Below are 22,212 nucleotides of genomic sequence, written 5' to 3'. Positions count from 1 at the left end.
ATCCTGATAGTTACACTGGCGTTTGTGGGGCAGCAGGAAGGCATCTCCTTTGCATGGGCCAGAGGGCACCTGCACCACTAGGGACATGTTTCTGCTCTACATTTTCCCCATGAGGCTGCAAAAACCCGGCCGCTACTTGGTATTGGCCGGGGAGGGGGGGGCGGTGGGGCGGTGATGCCCAGGATCCTCCCCTCACCCCCCCAAGTCCCCATTCAGCTCCCCTAAGCCTGTGCAAGGGGGCCAATCCATGTTTTTACAAAAACAAAGATACACCTTTCCTTGAGCCTTCAGGCTGCTTTCCTGGCCTGGACCCCCTCATGGGGCCAACCTACGACCATCTTGAGACTGTTCTGTCTCATCTCCTGCACTTGGTCCCCACTGAACCAGGAAAGCAAGAACTCAGAATGTGGAGGAATCCCGCATCTGGTTCGGCCCCCTTGGTGTGAATAGCCTTGTAAGGGACTAGAAGAGGTTCTACCCTTTACAAGACTGGCCGGGAACTTTGGGGCAAGATGTAACTCATGTCATAAGTTGATTTTTACAACGAGCATAAAGGCGACAAAAACGTTTGGCAGCACGATGTAGGATGGAGATGGCCAATATTGTAGAGCCAGAAGTAAGCGATCTTGGTGATAAATAGAATGTGGAGTTTGAACCACGCTGCAATTATCCTCGATTCCGACCTCCAACCTGACTCAAACTATACTACCACTTCCATGGTGATCTTGATCCAGATCAGCTTGTATCGTGGCAGTGTAAGTGCAGCCTTATTCTGGGATCCAGATGATGATTACGAATTGCTCAATCATTGCTGTCTATTTATGAAATCATCTGAACCCTTCAATGTGATGACAGTTTTGTTTTCACTCCCATATAACTTAAACTGTCCATATAAATTATTACTTCTCATGTATTACACATTTCAGACTTTGTGAGATTCTATTTGTTACATGTTTAGAACATTAATTGCACAGTCCTTCCTATAAGCAGATACTTGACTGTGGAAAATATTTTAATTTTATTTTTATTTTAAACAATCTTATGAGTGAGCACACAGATCCATAAAATTAAACAGTAACATTGCTCATACAAGCACATCATCTCCAGTAAGAAATTAGGAATGTTGAATTGTGAATTCTCAATCTGCACTAAGCTTATTAGATAAAAGACAAGAAAAAGAATCTTGAAAAGAGTGTTACTGCACTTGCAATTAAACTCCAGTGACTGCACAATTAAAAGGAGAGTGGGGCCGATTTTCATTGCTTCCGCCGGCAGTAACAGAGTGGTATCACGTGAAAATTGCGGTGCTGAGATTACTTTCCTGTTCCCAATTGGTATGTTAGCATTTTCAACTGGTCCTTGAAATAGATGCCTAGAGCACCCTTCTGTTTCCAAGTATACACATCAGGGTGTTGCACGACATATGATCTGTCCATTGATACTAAGTATAGAGCAGCCTACCCAATGGTCTTTAAATGGGCCACTGTAAGCTGCTCACAAAGACTGTAATTAGGGGCCGATTTTGATGAACTTACCGCCCACTGCCGCTGACATTCCTCTGCTCAAACCGCCCAGTGCCACTTTCAACGTGGCCTGGAGCGGGGGGGAGGGGAGAGCCGCTGGGAAGCGCCCGCCGACGTCAGCGTGTAAGTAGACTCCCACCTGCCGAGATGCCAGATTGGTGCGGGCAGGAGTTGGCGGCAGGACGGCGGTCGACTGCTACGCGGAGGCTGCTCTGTCCTAAATGGTGAATGTCAAAATCCCGTAAAAAAGGTAAGTGGAATGTTTTTTAATTATTTCCTTATAGGTACTTACCTGGATGGGGTGCCCTGAAGGTCCTCAGATGTTTTTTTTTGTTGGTGATGATTTTTATTTTTACCTCTTCGACCCTCCGTGGGCCCAACTCCATCCTTGGTGGCACTTGGGTGGCAAGCGCCTCTGCCACCAAGAATGAGAGCTCCCGCCCTCTGCCGCCCAGATTGGTGGCGTATGTCGTTGATTTACCGCACACTTGACCTTCAAGGGACCTCGGCGATGAAAACCCCACCAAAAGTACTATGCCAACGGTGGCACTTTGGGCGGCACTTGGGTGGGCAGAGGCCTTGACCAAATTCGCCCCCTAAGTTTCTGTTTTTTTAAGTATTTTTTGTATAGCCCCTACTAAAATATTTCCACCCACTGCCGGTCTCTCCATGCCCCCCTCCCGCATCTTCCACTATCTTTAAGCTTCAACTTGGCTTGGTGGAGGAGCAGCGGAATTTCCCCCTTTCCAGTTCAGCAAGCTTTCTGGCTTAGCACTCACCAATCAGGTGCAAATGAGCCCTGATCATCAAAATGGCTTCGGCCTTTTACTGAAGACATTGGGTGGGCAACACTGCTCATCTGATGCCCGCCTATAATGAAAATTGGCCTTAGTCTTTCTAAATATAAATCTTCTTCCACATTTCACAACAATTATGTTGATGATATTGTTTCACAACAGTTAGAGGAATTTTTTTGCTATGTGAAAAATATTTGGGCTTGTTGAAGAGATCAGAATGCTTGCCCACTTTCATGACTAAGAATGATGATTTGAAAAGTGTCTACACAAAGTTGTCTTTATTTGAAATTGTGTTTCTTTTTTAAATATGTAAATAATAGTGAAGGTTTTCCTAAATATACCAGTGTGTAGATCTATGATAAATATACATACATCTGCTTTTGAGCAGGTCACTTCATGAAGATTTCCTTTATTGTATGAAGCTGACCTCCTCTACCCATGAGCTAATAAAAGAAGCACTTGACAATATCCAAGAGCCAAGAGTACCACAATAATGTAATCCATTTAAAACCTCAAAAGCTCATTGTCAATTTTAACAAACTCCTCCAAGAGTTATCTGTGGAGTCAGTATAGTAAGATTTTTAAGTGCATACTGTCAGTAGAGCATATCATAAGCCTGGAAATTACAGTGAACAATGTTATTGTCAAAATGCTTATTGGGACCATATCAAATTCCACTTATTGTTACTTTAACAGAGCTTATTAACCCATTGATTTTACATGGATTCACACTTGCTTAAACCTTGATAGAATGTTGGTTATACATTGAATTTGAATGCATAGTACTGCAGTAATCTAAGTATGCTGCATAGAGTTTATGCCATCATGCATGGTTCAAGACAATTCCCATCACCTTGCTAGCTGCAGTAGTAATACATTGCAGGCCACAATGACAAGATCAGTTTATGTTGTGGGAATTGCTGATATTGTTTTGTTTGCAATAACTCAATAGACTGAATACTGTAAACTCCATACAGGTACAAACCTGGCTCTCCTTTATTAGGGCCCAAAGTGATCACATTACAAGATGGCTGGCCTTTTATACCTGGGCCGCACACACGTACGCACAGCCCAATGACCTCCAACAGTGGCGCCACCTGGTGGCTAGTGAACCCAAGCATACATACATGACAATATCCCCCTTTAAGATATTAGTAACGGTCTTTTTACCAATTGAGATGGTCTGGGGTTTTCCACTCCCGAGTTGAACGTCTCAGTTCAACTCCAGCCTTGGCTGAGCGTTCTGAGTCTTTTATGACTGGGGGCTGGGTAGTCGATCTGATGGGAGTGGCAATGATCACGTCAGGGATTGAAAGTACAGATCATTGACCATATCAGTGATTGAAAGTCCAGATTCATTGATGACAGCGGAGTCCTCTGATGACTGAGGGTAGGTTGGTTCATCATTGATTGTGTCTTCCTCAGATTGTTCCGGTTCATCTGTGTGTCGCAGCTTTATCTGATTGACATGTTTCCTGCATGTATGCCCATTCTTGAGCTTAACGATAAACACCCTGTTACCCTCCTTGGCTGTAACAGTACCAGCGATCCATTTGGTACCTTAACCATAATTCAGTACATACACAGGATCATTGATAGAAATGTCGCGTTACACAGTAGCGTGGTCATGATAGCCTTGCTGACTTTGACATCTGTATTCGACATGATTATTCAAGTCAGGGTGGACAAGAGAGAGCCTGGTCTTGAGACCTCTCTTCATCAATAGTTCAGCAGGGGAGACCCCGGTAAGCGTATGGGGTCTTGTCCTGTAACTAAGCAATATGCGTGACAAGCGAGTTTGCAGTGAACCTTGAGTTACACTTTTCACACTCCGCTTGATGGTTTGGGCCGCATGCTCTGCTTGTCCATTGGATGCGGGTTTTAATGGTGCTGACCTCACATGTTTGATACCATTGAGTTTCATAAACTCTTGAAACTGCATACTGGTGAAACAAGATCCGTTGTCGCTTACAACGATGTCAGGCAGACCATGCGTAGCAAACATGACACGAAGGCTCTCAATGGTAGCTGCGGATGTGCTGGATGACATGATTGTACACTCTATCCACTTGGAATAAGCATCCACCAAATTAAGAACATCTTTCCCAGGAAGGGACCTGCAAAGTCGATGTGGATTCTGGACCATGGTTTAGATGGCCATGACCACAGACTCAGTGGCGATTCCGCTGGTGCTTTACTAAGCTGCATGCAAGTGTTGCACTGATGCACACATGATTCCAGATCAGAGTCAATTCCAGGCCACCATACATGAGACCTGGCAATGGCTTTCATCATGACAATACTGGGATGCGTGCTATGTAGATCATGCACAAATTTCTCTCTGCCTTTCTTGGGCATAACGACACAATTACTCCACAGTATACAATCTGATTGAATGGACAGTTCGTCTTTGCGACGGTGTAAGGTTTGGTCTCCTCACACATTTGCTTGGGTATGGCAGACCAATCACCACTAAGGATACAACGTTTCACAAGCGATAATATCGGGTGCTGGCTGATCCAGGTCTTAACTTGTTGGGCTGTGACAGGGGTTCCTTCACTTTCAAAAGCATCCATGACTAAAAGTAGGTCTGCCGGTTGTGGCGTTTCCACCTCCAGTGTGGGCAATGGCAGACGGCACAATGTATTGGCACAATTCTCAGTGCCAGGTCTATGGCGAATGACATAATCATAGGCAGATGTCAGCACCCACCTCTGAATGTGGAACGATGCATTGGTATTGATACCTTTGTTTTCTGAAAACAATGAAATGAGTGGCTTGTGATCTGTTTCCAGTTCAAACCGAAGAGCAAAGAGGTACTGATGCATCTTTTTAACCCAATACACACAGGCCGGTACTTCTTTCTCTATCATGCTGTAGGCTCTTTCCGCCTTTGACAAACTTTTTGAAGCATATGCAACAGGTTGTAATTTGCCCGACTCATTAGCTTGTTGGAGCACGCAACCAACTCCATATGACGAAGCATCACAGGCCAATACTAGACGCTTACATGGATCATAATGTACCAGCAGCTTGTTAGAGCAAAGCAGATAAGTAGCTTTGTCAAAAGCTCCATCTTCAGATGCACCCCAAACCCAGTTGTCGCCTTTTCTTAGCAGCATGTGCAGTGGCTCTAATAAGGTGCTCAATCTAGGTAAGAAATTACCGAAATAGTTGAGTAGACAAAGGAACGAATGCAGCTCCGTCACATTCTGAGGCTTGGGTGCATTTTTGATGGCCTTGGTTTTCGAGTCTGTAGGCCTGATACCGTCAGCAGCAATTTTCCTCCCCAGGAATTCGACTTCCAGTGCCATGAAGACACACTTCGAGCATTTCAGTTTGAGTCCCACTTTGTCCAGACGTTGTAGAACCTCTTCTAGGTTGTTCAGATATTCAGCATGGTCATGACCTATGACCAGTTTGTCATCTTGGAACATGACAGTTCTGGGGACAGACTTCAGTAGACTCTCCATGTTCCTCTGAAATATGGTGCAGCCGAGCGAATTCCAAAAGGGCACATGTTGTAGATAAACAGTCCTTTATGAGTGTTGATGCACGTAAGTTTCTTTGACGTGTCGACCAGCTCCTGTGTCATGTAGGCCGATGTCAGATCCAGTTTTGTGAATGACTTCCCTGCGGCTAGTGCTGCAAACAGGTCATCAGCCTTTGGTAATGGGTATTGATCTTGTTTGGAAACTCGGTTGATTGTAACCTTGTAGGCTCCACAAATCCTGACAGTGCCATCACTTTTCAACACGGGAACAATGGGGCAGGCCCATTCGTTAAATTCGACTGGTGATATGATCCTTTCACACTGGAGTCTGTCCAGTTCGATTTCGACCTTCTCCCTCATCATATACGGAACTGCCAGAGCTTTATGATGGATGGGTCTTGCATCCAAGTCCACATGGATCTGCACCTTGGCTCCCGTGAAATTGCCGATGCCTGGTTCAAACAGTGAGAGGAACTTGTTCAGTTCTTGAGCACATGGAGTATCCTTCTCCGACGACAATGCTTTGATCTTGTTCCAGTTCCATTTGATTTTTTCTAACTAGTTCCTGCTGAACAGCGTTGGACCATTGCCTGGAACATTCCATAATGGTAAATCGTGAACCGCATCAACATATGACACCTTGATTACTGCACTGCCAATCACCGTTATGAGTTCTTTAGTATACGTACGCAACTTGGAATTGACTGGACTCAGTTTAGGCCTCACAGCCTTAGTATCCCACAGCCTGTCGAATGTCCTCTGGCTCATTATTGATTGACTTGCACCCGTGTCCAATTCCATCGATACCGGTGCACCATTAAGTTTTACATTAATCATTTTCGGTTGGCTCTTTGTTAGGAACGAATACAATCCATACACATCCTTTTCTGGTATCACGGATTGCATATCCGGATCCGCGCTATACTGGGCATTATCCTCCACGTGGTGTGTCGCAGCACGCTTGCTCAGTTGCAGACACATGCGCTCCACTCTTGATCAGCCTTTACAAATATACTGTTTAAATCGACACTGATGATGCCAATGATTTCCCCCACAACTCCAACACAGTGATATCACATTCATTCCCGTTGGCGGACTTTGAGCAGATACAGGTTTTGTGTACGCAGTCGGGTAGGTCCTGCCATATGCAGCTCTGCCAAATGACGATACTATCTTGTTTACAGTACTTGCCGAGTTCCAATTTTTCAATGATATCTGCTTTAAGCTTTTGGCCGTCGTCATGCATGATTGGGCAATCATGATGGCCTTGCTCAAATCCAGCATCTCCACCACCAGTAGCTTATGCAGGATCACCTCGTAGTTGATGTCGATTATGAAAAAGTCCCGCAGCATGTCTGCCAACGCAGTTTCGAACTTACACGGTCCAGCTAGACGTCTTAAGCCGGCAACGAAGTCCGACACATCCTAGCCATCAGAATGAACGTGCATATAGAATCAATATCTTGAGATGATTATGCCTTCATCTGGTTTGAGGTGGTCACGTACCAGAGCCCACAATGTTTCATAGTCCTTGTCCATTGACTTAAGGGCGAGAGGAGATTCTTTATGACTCCATAGATTTTCGGACTACAAACCATGAGGAGGACCGCCCGGCGCCGAACTGCGTCTGCCGCTTTCTCCATTTTGTTAGCCAAAAAGTACTGATTCAAGCGGGCTACAAAGTCTACCCAATCTTCTCCCTCCTCAAATCGCTCCAGAATGCAAAGGTTCTTGTTACTTCGTCGGCAAATGTTGTGTATGCAATAACTCAATTGACTGAATACTGTGAACTCCAAACAGGTACAAACCTGGCTCTCTTTTATTAGGTCCCAAAGTGATCACATTACAAGATGGCTGGCCTTTTATACCTGGGCCGCACACACGTGCGCACAGCCCAATGACCTCCGATAGTGGCGCCACCTGGTGGCAAGTAAACCAAGCATACATACATACATGACAGATATGCACTCAGTCAATTAGTGTTCTAGGTCCATTTCTACTAGGAACTGGACTGAGATTCTTACAGCCAGCAGAAGAGATTTGAATCCCAGCAATCTGGGCTGAATTTGAACTAAGCTCCCAAAACTGCAAGACAAGTGCTTAACTCATCATATCTTTTTGTTTCTCCCACTACTTGCTTTTAATGCCCATATACATGACATAGTAAATCATTCATATCAAGAATAATGTATTACCTTATCTTTATCTTAAGAGGTATATTCTTCTTAGCTTCTGTGTTGACTGTCTCAGTTATATCCTTCCATGCCTCAAGAGCGCAGTGCTTCTGAGGGGATGCCCATTATTGACATAAATGATGTGCTGCATTACACTCTCCATTACAGCTTTGACAGCAGCATCATCAAATCACATCTTTCTCTAGCTGACTGTGTTATGCTTCATTTGCGCATAAGATTTTTCACATGGTTGGGAATAAGCAACCTCCCTGACTGAAAGCAGGCAATACTAGTCTGCTGCTTAAGAAACAGCTGTGTTGCACTATTATAACTGTGATTCAATTGGCTACCTGAATCATAGAATCATGCAGAATAGAAGAAGATTCATCATGCCTGTGCTAGCTCTTTGAATGAGCTATCAGTGCTACCAAGATTTAAGTTGAACAAAATCTCATGTTAGAACTTGTGTGCTACAATGGTGAAATAACATAAGCAACACATTTAACACGTTTTACCACAAGCTGAGCAATTTCTAGGGCTGTTTGGTTTCATTAGAATGCAGTAATAATGATGGATCAGGCCTCCTATCGGCACTATGAGGCTAGACCTCATCAACATACAGCCGACGGGTGGAAATGGAAACGAGCACCCCTGGGCAGTTCGTTGGCTTGGGGTCACTGCAATATCGGCAGCCCACCTGTCTCCAGGCCCGGAAAAAGGTAGGTCCGGCAGTAAAGGTGGCAGGTTGTAGGGGAGGGCGGGGCGGGGGGGATGTTTAGTGCTTTCATTTTCGAATGGGGGTGGGGGGCGGGGGGACGGGTTTGTGGAGCCTGAAGGTGTACTCTTGTTAACAGTAAATAGGATCATTTTGATCCTGATGGAAGTTCTGATGAAAGGTCTGAATCGTTAACTCTGTTTCTCTTTCCACAGATGTTGCCTGAGCTGCTGAGTATTTCCAACATTTTCTGTTTTTATTTCAGATTTCCAGCATCCACAGCATTTTGCTTTTGTCCTTTTGATCATAATCAAATTAGTTTGAATTACTAATAGCTGCATCAATTTAAATAGCATTTTCTGTGCAGAATCTTGTCCATCCACACTCGAATAATGTATTTTTTCATATATTGAAAAGAAAGGAGGAACGTGCATTTATATAGTGCCTGTCACATCCTCAGGATGTGCCTATGTGCTTTATAGGCAATGAAGTAATTTTGAGTGTGGTCACTGTTGTAATATAGGAAAACGTGATATGTTAGGCTGATGCCAGAATCTGTACAAAGCAAATTACTCAAACATCCATGGCTGCTCCAGCCTAATCCTGTCACAACTTTGGCAGGAGTCTGCAGGAATGGCTAGGACCTGGTACATAGGGGTTCCAGCCTCGTGTCGAAGGTTCCAGGATGGCATTTTGGACATGGAACCTCTGCCTACGCTAAACATGTCCATTAATTCAAGGTAGATGTGGGAACCACATGCCAGGATGGTGATCTGGACTTCCAAGGAATAGCCATCACTTTTCATTTTAATTTTTAAATTGTGGAGCAGGAAAGGGATTTTACAGGGTAGGACCTATCACTCCTTCCCACGCACTAAAATGGAGTCCTGCAGGTTTAGCACTGAAGCGCAGATTAGGGGTAATTTTCCGGGGGTAGTATATATAGTCTTCATGCACGCACTACCACCGAAGTACTCTGGGATGCAGCCTATCAGGTCCTGGGGATTTATTGGCCTTCAATCCCATCAATTTCCCTAACACAATTTCCTGACTAATAAGGATTTCCTTCAGTTCCTGCTTTTCGCTAGACTCTCGAATCCCTAGTATTTCCGGAAGGTTATTTGTGTCTTCCTTCGTGAAGACAGAACCAAAGTATTTGTTCAATTGGTCTGCCATTTCTTTGTTCCCCATTATAAATTCACCTGATTTTGACTGCAAGGGACCGACATTTGTCTTCAGTAATCTTTTTCACTTCACATATCTATAGAAGCTTTTGCAGTCAGTTTTTATGTTCCCTGCAAGCTTCCGCTCATACTCTATTTTCCCCCTCCTAATTAAACCCTTTGTCCTCCTCTGCTGAATTCTAAATTTCTCCCAGTCCTCAGGTTTGCTGCTGTGTTGAGCTTCATTTGCCAATGATATGCCATTCTGCAAGTTTATTATTGTCCTCCTGTAATTTGTTGCAATCCTCCTCGATATTGACTATCCCTGCCGCCACCCCCCCCGCACCCCCCAGTTGGTGTCATCTGCAAATTTAGGAATTATGTTTTTGATTCCATAGTCTAAATAATCAATAGAAATTGTGAACAACAGTGGTCCCAGCACTGATCCTTGTGGAACACCCTACCCACCATCTGCTACGGTGAACAACTACCTTTTAGCCCCTCCACAAAGAGACATTCGGTCACTCAACCAGGAAACATCATGACTGGTTTGATGAGAATGATCAGGAGATTTAAGAGCTAATAGATTGCAAGTGCAGGGCATTTCTGAGCCTTAAACAACAACCCAACTCGGGAGCAGCAAAGCAGCATTACAGACGGCTCAAGGCTAAGGTCCAACAAAAAATCCGGGACCTAAAGAACAGGTGGGGAATGGAGAAAGCACAGGAGATACAGCAGCTGGCTGACAGCCATGATGTGCGAGGATTCTTCATTGCAGTCAAGACCACCTATGGTCCAAACATCCAAGGCCCCACCCCACTGCTGACCAAGAACGGGGAAACACTCATCAAGGATATCGAGGCAGTCAGGGCCCGCTGGAAGGAGCACTTCAAAGATCTCCTCAATCGAGACTCTGCCTTTGACTCGAGTGTTCTCGACTCCATTCCGCAACATGCGGCCCGCCACCACCTCAGTGAGACTCCAACACTGCACGAGGTAGAAAAGGCCATAAGACAGCTAAAAAACAAGGCCAAGGGAGTGGATGGAATCCCTGCTGAGGCACTGAAGTATGGTGGAGAGGCACAACTGGCGCGAATACATGACCTCATCTCTCTCATCTGGAGGGAGGAGAGCATGCCGGGAGACCTTAGAGATGCAGTGATCGTCACCATCTTTAAAACAGGGGACAAGTTCGACTGCGGCATCTACAGAGGAATCACCCTGCTATCAGCCACTGGGAAAGTCATCGCTAGAGTCCTCCTCAACCGTCTTCTCCCCATGGCCGAGGAGCTCCTCCTGGAGTTGCAGTACGGATTTCGTCCCCTCTGGGGCACAATGGACAATATTTGTGCAGCGCAACAGCGGCAGGAAAAATGCAGGGAACAGCGCCAGCCCTTACACATGGCCTTCTTCGACCTTACAAAGGCCTTTGACACTGTCAACCGTGAGGGTCTATGGAGCATTCTCCTCTGTTGCGGATGCCCCCAAAAGTACATCACCATCCTCTGCCTGCTGCACGACGACATGCAGGCTGTGATCCTTACCAACAGCTCCATTGCAGATCCAATCCACATCCGGACCATGGTCAAGCAGGGCTGCGTCATTGCCTCAATCCTCTTCTCAATCTTTCTCGCTGCCATGCTCGACCTTACAGTCAACAAGCTCCCCGCTGGAGTGAAACTAAACTACAGAACCAGTCAGAAGCTGTTCAACCTTCACCGTCTCCAGGCCAGGTCCAAGATCACCCCAATCTCTGTCGTCGAGCTACAGTACACGGACGACGCCTGCATCTGTGCACACGCAGAGGCTGAACTCCAGAACATAGTCGACGCATTTACTGAGGCGTACGAAAGCATGGGCCTTACGCTAAACATCAGTAAGAGAAAGGTCCTCCACAAGCCTGTCGTCGCCGCACAACACTGTCCCCAGGCATCAAGATCCACGGTGTGGCCCATGTGGACCACTTCCCTTATCTCGGGAGCCTCCTATCAACAAGAGCAGGCATTGACAATGAGATCCAACACTGCCTCCATTGCGCCAGTGCAGCCTTTGGCCGCCTGAGGAAAAGAGTGTGGAAGACCAGGCTCTTAAAACTGTCACCAAGCTCATGGTCTACAGGGCTGTAGTAATACCCGCCCTCCTGTATGGCTCATAGACGTGGACCATGTACAGTAGACACCACAAATCGCTGGAGAAATACCACCAATGATGTCTCCGCAAGATCCTACAAATCCCCTGGGAGGGCAAACGCACCAACATTAGTGTCCTCATCTAGGTCAACATCCCCAGCACTGAAGCATTGACCACACTTGATCAGCTCTGCTGGGCAGGCCACATAGTTCGCATGCCAGACACGAGACTCCCAAAGCAAGTGCTCTACTCGGAACTTGTCCATGGCAAACGAGCCAAAGTTGGGCAGCGGAAGCATTACAAGGACACCCTCAAAGCCTCCCTGATAAAGTGCGACATCCCCACTGATACCTGGGAGTCTCTGGCCAAAGACTGCCCTAAATGGAGGAAGTGCATCCGGGAGGGCGCTGAGCTCAGCAAGTCTCGTCGCCGAGAGCATGCAGAAATCAAGCGCAGGCAGCAGAAGGAGCGTACGGCAAATCAGACTCCCCACCCACCCTTTCCTTCAATCACTGTCTGTCCTACCTGTGACAGAGACTGTGGTTCTCGTATTGGACTGTACAGCCACCTAAGAATTCATGCAAAGAGTAGAAGCAAGTCTTCCTCGATTCTGAGGGACTGCCTATGATGATGGTGATGAAGCCAGTTAGTTATCCATTCTGCTACTTGTCCCCTGACTCCGCATTCTCTGATCTTGTTCATCAGTCTATTATGAGGTGCCTTATCAAAGGCCTGTTGAAAATCTGGATAAATTATGTCCAATGCATTACCATTGTCTATCCTCTCTGTTACCTCTTCAAAAAATTCAATGAGGTTGGTCAAGCAAGTCTTTCCCTTTTTGAAATCCATGCTGACTATTCATTATTATATTTTTGGTTTCCAGATGTTCTTCTATTTTCTCCTGTTGTAGGGATTCCATTATTTTTTCTACCACCGATGTTTAGCTGACTGATCTATAATTCCAAGACAAGTTCTATCCCCCATCTTAAATATAGGTATTACATTAGCTATCTACCCGGCCTCTGGCTTTTTCGAATGGATTATTAGATATGTGTATTAATGCCTCTGTTATCTCTTTCCTAGATGTTTTAAAAATGCGTGGATGCTATCCATCCGGACCAGGGGCTTTACCCTTTTTGAGTTTGATTAATTTATTTAATATATCCCCTCTTTTTATTTTAAATGTACTTATCTCATTAATAATCTCATCTGTTCTATTTCCCTGGTAAATACCAAAGCAAAATTATTATTTAATATTTCTGCCATCTCTCTATTGTGGTATTATCCTGTCTATCCCTTAATGGCCCTATTCGCATCCCAAGCTTCCTTTTTTATTGATTTGCCTGTTAAATATTTTACTATTTTGTTTTATGTTCCTTGATAATTTAATTTCATAGTTCCTCTTTGCCTTCCTAATTGTTTTTTGACTTCTCTCCTAATCTTTTAGTATTCTCCCTTTTCATGCATCCCCCTGCTGTCTGTGTACTTAATGTATGCCTCTTTCCTTACCCTCAATTGTTCCCTTAAGGCATGATTCATCTATGGAAGCTCATTAGTGTTTAGTTTGTCCTTTCCTTTTCGCAGAATATATTGCTCCTGCACTCTGTTGAATACTGTTTTAAATGATTCCCTTTGTTGTTCTATGTTGTTTTTTGTCAATATTTTTGCCTATTTTATTTTCCCAAGTTCTATTCTCAGCCCCTCAAAATCAGCTTTTCTCCAATCGATTACCTGTTTTTTGTCATACTTGTGTCCTTCTCAATTATCATCTTAAAGCATATTATATTATGGTCACTATTACCTCGATGTTTCCCTAATTTTACTTCTCTTATCTGCTCTGGTTCATTCCCCATTACTAGATCCAATTGCAAATCCTCCCTTGTTGGGCTTTTTATATATATTAGAAAGGAGTCCCATATGAACTCTATTCCCTTATTCCCTTTACCTATCTCTTCTGCCCAATTAATATCAGGGTAGCTGAAATCCCCATGATTATTATTCTGTGTTTTTTACTAATTTCCCTAATTTGTCTGCATATTTCTTCCTCCACCTCCCTTCCATTATTAGGTGGTCTATGGACTATACCTGAAAGATTTTATAGAAGTTTGCTTTTACTTCACCAAATTTTATGTTCCAGCATGCCTCGCGAGGCCAACATGACTTTCTGCTGTACAAATGTAAATTAAAACTGCTGAACGATGCAAGCTGTTCTGTGGTTGAGTTATTTTGAAAGCTGTGTTTCACAGAAAAGGAGGTGGCAGACCTTAACAGAACCTTTGCTGCCTAAGTTAGGGAAGAGGTTTAAAATAAGAGCTGAGAAACTGTAACTTGCTAGTTCTTATTAATTAATAATTAGAACAGATAAACAATAAAACTAAAATATCAATTGAATAAAAGCTTTAATTAATTATACAAGGTTGGAGGGACCCAGGACGTAGTGATGGAGGAGCCTCAGCCCTTGACCCTGTCCAACAGGTACAAGGTACTTTCTACCTGTAAAGATGAGGCAAAGGACTGCAGGGAGGATGGCAAGCTGATTATGGCACCATGGTAGAGGAGGCCATTCAGGTGTGGGGAGTAAAAAAAATGTTGTAGTGGCAGGGGACAGTATAGTCAGGATGATAGATACTTTTCTCTGCAGCCGCGACAAGGAGTTCACGACAGGAGGTTGTGCTGCCTGCCCATTGCCAGGGTTAAGGATATCTCCTTGTGGCTGGAGAAGAACTTGGAGGGGGAGGGGGAGAATCCAGTTGTCATGGTCCATGTAGGAACCAATGACATAGGTAGAACTAAGAATGTGGTTCTGCTGAGGCAGTTTGAGGCGATAGGGTCTAAATTAATAAGCAGAACCTCAAGGGTAATAATCTCTGGATTACTACTTGAGCCATGTGCAAATTGGCATAGGATCAAGCAGATCAGAGTTAAATACATGGCTCAAAGAGCAGTGTGAGAAGAAGAGGTTTCATTTCATGGGGCACTGGCACCAGCACTGGGGAACGAAGGAATTGTTCCGTTGGGACGGGCTCCACTTAAACTGGGTTGGGACCAGCATCCTGGCGAATTGAATAACTAGGGCTGTAGATACGGCTTTAAACTATAGGAGCGGTAAGGTGAGGGGGAATTTAGAAGGTTAAAGAAAAAGGACAAGGCAATAGTACAAGGTAACGATATGGGTAATGATAACCAGTGTGCGACAGGAAGGGACAGAGCATACAAACATAAGAGTGCACCATCAAATAGGATCAGAGTAGGGAAAAATGGTAATGGTAAAAAGACAAAATTAAAGGCTCTTTATCTGGATACATGCAGCATTCGTAACAAGATAGATGAGTTAATGGCACAAATAGAAAAAAATGGGCATGATCTGATAGCCATGGTTGCAAGGTGACCGAGGCTGGGAACTGAATATTCAGGGGTATTTGACATTTTGGAAGGATAGGCAAAAAGGAAAAGGAGGTGAAATAGCTCTGTTAATAAAAGATGAGATCGGTACAGTTGTGATAAATGATTTTGGCTCAGAAGATTAAGATGTAGAATCAGTTTGGATGGAGATAAGAAATAGCAAGGGAAAGAAGTCACTGGTGGGAATAGTCTATCGGCCCCCTAACAGTAGCTACACTGTAGGACAGAGTGTAAATCAAGAAATAATGGGGGCTTGTAATAGAGGTACTGCAATAATCGTGGGCGACTTTAATCTTCATATAGACTGGACAAATCAAATTGGCAAAGGTAGCCTTGAGGATGAGTTCATACAGTGTATTTGATACAGTTTCTTAGAACAATATGTTAAACCAACCAGGGAACAGGCTATTTTAGATCTAGTAATGTGTAATGAAACAGGGTTAATTAATGATTTCATAGTAAATGATCCTCTAGGAAAGAGTGATCATAACATGATAAAATTTCACATTCAGTTTGAAGGTGAGAAACTTGGGTCTGAAACTAGTGTCTTAAACCTAAATAAAGGCAATTAAAAAGGAATGAAGACAGAGTTGGCTAAAGTGGACTGGGAAAATAGATTAAAAGGGTAAGACGGTAGATAAGCAGTGGCAGACATTTAAGGAGATATTTCATAATTCTCAACAAAGATATATTCCATTGAAACTGAAAGACTCTATGAGAAGGTTGAACCATCCATGGCTAACTAAGGAAGTTAAAGATAGTATCAAATTGAAAGAAAAGGCATACAATGTTGCAAAATTAGTGCTTGGCTAGAAGATTGGGAATATTTTAGAAACCAACAAAGGATGACTAAAAAAAAGAATAAAGAGGGAGAAAATAGATTGAGAGAGTAAACTACCAAAAAATAAAAACAAAGAGTAAGAGCTTCTACATGTATATAAAAAGGAAAAGAGTAGTTAAAGTAAATGTTGGTCCCTTAGAGGATGAGTCTCGGGAATTAATAATGGGAAACAAGGAAATGGCAGAGACTTTGAACAAATATTTTGTATCTGTCTTCATGGTAGAAGACACTAAAAGCATCCCAATTAATAGTAGAAAATCAGGTGGAAAAGGGGAGGGAAGAAATTAAAATAATCATTCGCACTAGAGAAAAAGTAATAGGCAAACTAATGGAACTAAAGGCTGACAAGTCCCCTGGACCTGATGGCCTGCATCCTCGGGTCTTAAGGGAAGTGGCTGCAGAGATAGTGGATGAATTTGTTTTAATCTTCCAAAATTCCCTAGATTCTGGAAAGGTCCCAGTGGATTGGAAAAGCGCAAATGTAACGCCCCTTTTCACGAAAGGAGGAAGACAGAAAGCAGGAAATTCTAGGCCAGTTAGCTTAACATCTGTCATTGGGAAAATGCTGGAATCCATTATTAAGGAAATAGTAGCAGGGCATTTAGAAAATCATAATACAATCAAGCAGAATCAACATGGTTTTATGAAAGAGAAATCGTGTGTGACAAATTTATTAAAGCTCTTTGCTTAGCGAGTCTCGTGTCTGGCATGCGAACCATGTAGCCTGCCCAGCGAAGCTGATCGAGTATGGTCAGTGCTTCAATGCTGGGGATGTTAGCCTGGACGAGGACACTAATGTTGGTGCGCCTATCCTCCCAGGAGATTTGCAGGATCTTACGGAGACATCGTTGGTGATATATCTCCAGTGACTTGAGGTGTCTTCTGTACATCGTCCATGCCTCTGATCCATACAGGAGGGCGGGTATTACTACAGCCTGTAGACCATGAGCTTGGTGGTAGATTTGAGGGCCTGGTCTTCAAACACTCTTTTGGATCACGACAACTGGATTTACCCCTCCCAACGTAAGATCATCTCCAGCCGCCCTGATTTATCCCTTGGCATCAAGTAGGCAACACACCCTTCAGAATTCTTGTTCTTGGCTGCAGAGGATGCTATCTATCCCCCTAACTATAGAGTCCCCTATCACTATCACATTCCTATTCTGCTTGCTGCCCCCTATCCGCCCACCTCCCTCCCCCTCTTGGACAGCCTTCAGAGCCATAGTGCCTTGTCTGCATTGTGGCTGTCCTCCTTGCAGTCTTTCTCCTTGACCTCACAGGTAGTGAGTACATCGTACCTGTTGGATAGGATCAGTGCCTGCGGGACCTCCTTCTCAACCTCTTCTAAATCCCTGCTACAGGGATCCCTAAAAGTCACACCCTCCCTTTTCTGAACCTGTGCTTTCCTCTAGGGTGTGACTGTATTCTGGACAAAACTGTCCAGAAATTCCTCCTCCTCCGTTATGTGTCAGAGTGTCTCCAACTCGCACTCCAGCTCAATGAATCTGAGCTGGAGAGGTTCGAGATGGAGACAACATCTGCAAACGTGTTTTCTCGGAACAGTCTTGCTGTCCACAAATTCTCACATACTGAAGATTGCAGGGGAGAAGGAGGCCACTGAGACAGCTAATGCGGTGGATGTTGAAGGAGAATGCTGAGGAGGTAACAGCCAAGGTTACTGCCACCAGGACATGGCTCCAGTGCCACAAAAGATTTAATGATTTGACATGAGTATTCAAGGTTAGTTACCATCGTACAAACACACTTCTCAATAACTGCACCACAACCAGCATCACTACCTCAATACACTGCATGCACCATCCAACTATACAGTGACATTCAATACTCACACCTCAGACCATCTCACAGCTTTTCAACCATGTGAGGCATCACACACACACACACACACACACACACACACACAAACACACCTTCCAAAACACTAATTCTCAATCGCCTCTCTTTCTCTGCTAGGACAAGATAGTACATAGCAGAACCTGACTGGGGAGGGGAAACATGACTCCATGACATCAGGAGGCAGTGCTGGCGGTAATTGGGAGATGAATGGCACACGCCGTGGCTACAGGCAGAGCAGGAGATATATCACCAAGAGGTATGTGGCCACTCAAGCTTCTTTACATATCCACAACTATTCCTGATCCCTAATCTCCCAAACCTATCCTCACTCACAAGCTGCATATTGTCTCATCACACACATCCTCCTACAGTGGCTACATGCGAGGCACCCTAATCCTTCTAGCTTTATCACTGCAGGCTCCCAATAGCAATATTCACTTCCCCCTGCCACCTGCCTACCCCCACCTGCACCCCCCCCCACCCCCGCAGAGGAACAGGAAGAGGAGGAAGAGGCATCTTGTCCCCTGAAGGAAGAAGAGGAGAGTGAGGAAGAAGCCACTGCATCAATGGCTACCAGTGTTGCAGGCACCAGCTCACAGACTGGCACCCCGCATAAGTTAAAAACTAGGGTAGAAGAGGGATCTTCACAGTGGCACAAATCGGACACTAGTGGTCAGCAGCCACGCCAGATGGAAGGGACACTAGTACAGAATATAAAAACAGATGGTGAGAGTTTCTACAGGGATATAAAAAGGAAAAGAGTGGCTAAAGTAAATGTTGGTCCCCTAGAGGATGAGACTGTGGAATTAATAATGGAGAACAGGGAAATGGCAAAGACGTGGAACAAATATTTTGTAATGGTCTTCATGGTAGAAGATACTAAAAACATCCCAATATTGGATAATCAAGGGATTATAGGGAGGGAGGAACTTACTACAATCACCATCACTAATGAGGTAGTACATGGTAAAATACTAGGACTAAAGGCGGACAAGTCCCCTGGACCTGATGGCTTACATCCTAGGATCTTAAAAGAAGTGACTGCAAAGATAATGGATGCATGTAGTCTACCAAAATTACCCGGATTCTGGGGCGGTCCCAGCAGATTGGAAAACCACAAATGTAATGCCCCTATTTATAAAAGGAGGCAGACAAAAAGCAGGAAACTATAGACCAGTTAGCCTAACATCTGTCGTTGGGAAAATGCTGGAGACTATTATTAAGGAAGCAGTAACGGGATATTTGGAAAAGCATAATTCAATCAAGCAGAGTCAGCATGGTTTTATGAAAGGGAAATCACGTTTGACAAATTTGCTGGAGTTCTTTGAGGATGTAACAAGCAGGGTGGATAAGGGGGAGCCAGTGGATGTGGTGTATTTGGATTTCCAGAAGGCAGTCGATAAAATGCTATATAAGAGGTTACTAAAAAAGATAAAAGTTCACAGGGTTGTGCTTAATATATTAGCATGGATAGAGGATTGACTAACTAAAAGAAAACAGAGTGTCGGGATAAATGGGTCATTTTCTGGTTGGCAAACAGTGACCACATGATCGGTGCTGAATCCTCAACTATTTACAATCCATATTAATGACTTCGATGAAGGGACCAAGTGTAATATAGTCAAGTTTGCTGATGATACAAAGATGGGTGGGAAAGCAAAATGTGAGGAGGACACAAAAAATCTGGAAAGGAATATAGTCATCATCCATCATCATAGGCAGTCCCTCAGAATCCCTCGGTCCCTTGCTTCCACTCCTGAAGTGAGTTCTTTGGTGACTGACCAGTCCAATACGAGAGCCACAGATTCTGTCACAGGTGGGACAGATAGTCATTGAGGCAAGGGGTGGGTGGGACTGGTTTGCCGCACGCTCTTTCAGCTGCCTGTGCTTTATTTCTGCATGCTCTCGACGTTGAGACTCGAGGTGCTCAGTGGCTTCTCGGATGCACTTCCTCCACTTAGGGCGGTCTTGGGCCAGGGACTCCCAGGTGTCGGTGAGGATGTCGCACTTTATCAGGGAGGCTTGGAGGGTGTCCTTATAACGTTTCTGCTGCTCACCTTTGGCTCATTAGCCGTGAAGGAGCTCCGAGTAGAGCACTTGCTTTGGGAGTCTCGTGTCTGGCATGCGAACTATGTGACCTGCCCAGCGGTGCTGATCAAGTGTGGTCAGTGCTTCAATGTTGGGGATGTTGGCCTGGATCAGGACACTGATGTTGGTGTGCCTGTCCTCCCAGGGGATTTGTAGGATCTTGTGGAGACATCGTTGGTGATATTTCTCCAGTGACTTAAGGTGTCTGCTGTACATGGTCCATGTCTCTGAGCCATACAGGAGGGCGGGTATTACTACAGCCCTGTAGACCATGAGTTTGGTGGTAGTTTTGAGGGCCTGGTCTTAAAATACTCTTTTTCTCAGGCGGCCGAAGGCTGCACTGGCGCACTGGAGGTGGTGTTGAATCTCATCGTCGATGCCTACTCTTGTTGATAGGAGGCTTCCAAGATATGGGAAGTGGTCCACGGTGTCCAGGGCCGCGCCGTGGAGCTTGATGACTGGGGGGCAGTGCTATGTGGTGAGGACAGGCTGCTGGAGGACCTTTGTCTTACGGATGTTTAGCGTAAGGCCCATGCTTTCGTACACCTCAGTAAATACATCGACTATGTCCTGGAATTCAGCCTCTGTATGTGCACAGACGCAAGCGTCATAGAAACATAGAAAATAGGTGCAGGAGTAGGCCATTTGGCCCTTCGAGCCTGCACTGCCATTCAATGAGTTCATGGCTGAACATGCAACTTCAGTACCCCATTCCTGCTTTCTCGCTATACCCCTTAATCCCCCTAGTAGTAAGGACTACATCTAACTCCTTTTTGAATATATTTAGTGAATTGGCCTCAACAACTTTCTGTGGTAGAGAATTCCACAGGTTCACCACTCTCTAGGTGAAGAAGTCCGTATACTGTAGCTCGACATCAGAGGTTGGGGTGGTCTTGGACCTGGCCTGGAGATGGCGAAGATTGAACAGGTTCCCACTGGTTCTGTAGTTTAGTTCCACACCAGCGGAGAACTTCCTGACTGTGAGGTGGAGCCTGGTGGCGAGAAAGATTGAGAAGAGGGTTGGGGCGATGACTCAGCCCTGTTTGACCCCAGTCCAGATGTGGATTGGGTCTGTGATGGATCCGTTGCTAAAGATCACGGCCTGCATGTCGTCGTGGGGCAGGCGGAGGAAGGTAATGAACTTTTGGGGAACAAAGGTATATAGACAGGCTAAGTAAGTGGGCAAAAATTTAGCAGATGGAGTATAATGTGGGAAAATGTGAGGTTATCCACGTTGGTAGAAAAACATAGAAAAGCAAACTAAAATTTAAATGGAGAAAAATTGCAAAGCGCTGCAATACAGAGGGACCTGGGGGTCATTTAAAATGAAATACTTAAAAAAATATTTCTGCTGAAGAAATTCTTACAAAGGTATTTGATCCTATACAAGCTTTTCCTGATATAAAAGTTTATAGATACATGCTCTACTGTTTTGCTGCAATATGTTTAATTAATATACTTGTTTCAGATTGAAAAATTAGGTCTGAATTTAATATTTGTCATGTCGGGAATGGCAGCATAGTGGTTATGATAATGGACTAGTAATCCAGAAACCTGGACTAATGATTCAGAGACGCGGGTTCAAATCCCACCATGGCAGCTGGGGAATTTAAAGTCAGTTAATGAAATAATTCTGGAATAAAAAGCTAGTATCAGCAATGGTGACCATGAAACTATCGGATCGACATAAAAACCCATCTTGTTCATTAATGTCCTTTAAGGAAGGAAATCTGCCGTCCTTACATGGTCTGGCCTATATGTGACTCCAGATCCACAGCAATGTGGTTGACTCTTAACTGCCCTCTGACGTGGCCCAGCAAGCCACTCAGTCGTACACAACCACTATGAACAATAATAATAATAAAACCGGACGGATCACCCAGCATCGACCCCAGCACTGGCTTTGAACACGACAACAGCACACCCAGCCCTACTGACCCTACAAAGTCCTCCTGACTAACATCTTGGGACTTGTTCCAAAATTGGGAGAGCTGTCCCACAGACTAGTCAAGCAACAGTCTGACGCAGT

The 22,212-nt window shown here is 44.6% G+C and overlaps 1 protein-coding gene across 1 annotated transcript in view; it reads right to left on the bottom strand.

Moving 5' to 3' along the window:
- vwde (von Willebrand factor D and EGF domains) overlaps positions 1 to 22,212 on the bottom strand; it is a 341,224-nt gene that overhangs the window by 50,150 nt on the left and 268,862 nt on the right. The gene's annotated exons all lie outside the window — the stretch shown is intronic.

The sequence above is a fragment of the Pristiophorus japonicus genome, chromosome 5 (assembly GCF_044704955.1).
Source record: "Pristiophorus japonicus isolate sPriJap1 chromosome 5, sPriJap1.hap1, whole genome shotgun sequence".
In the NCBI taxonomy this organism is placed as follows: domain Eukaryota; kingdom Metazoa; phylum Chordata; class Chondrichthyes; family Pristiophoridae; genus Pristiophorus; species Pristiophorus japonicus.
Note: the sequence above shows the minus strand (reverse complement) of the source record. Positions and strands in the feature narration are given on the sequence as shown.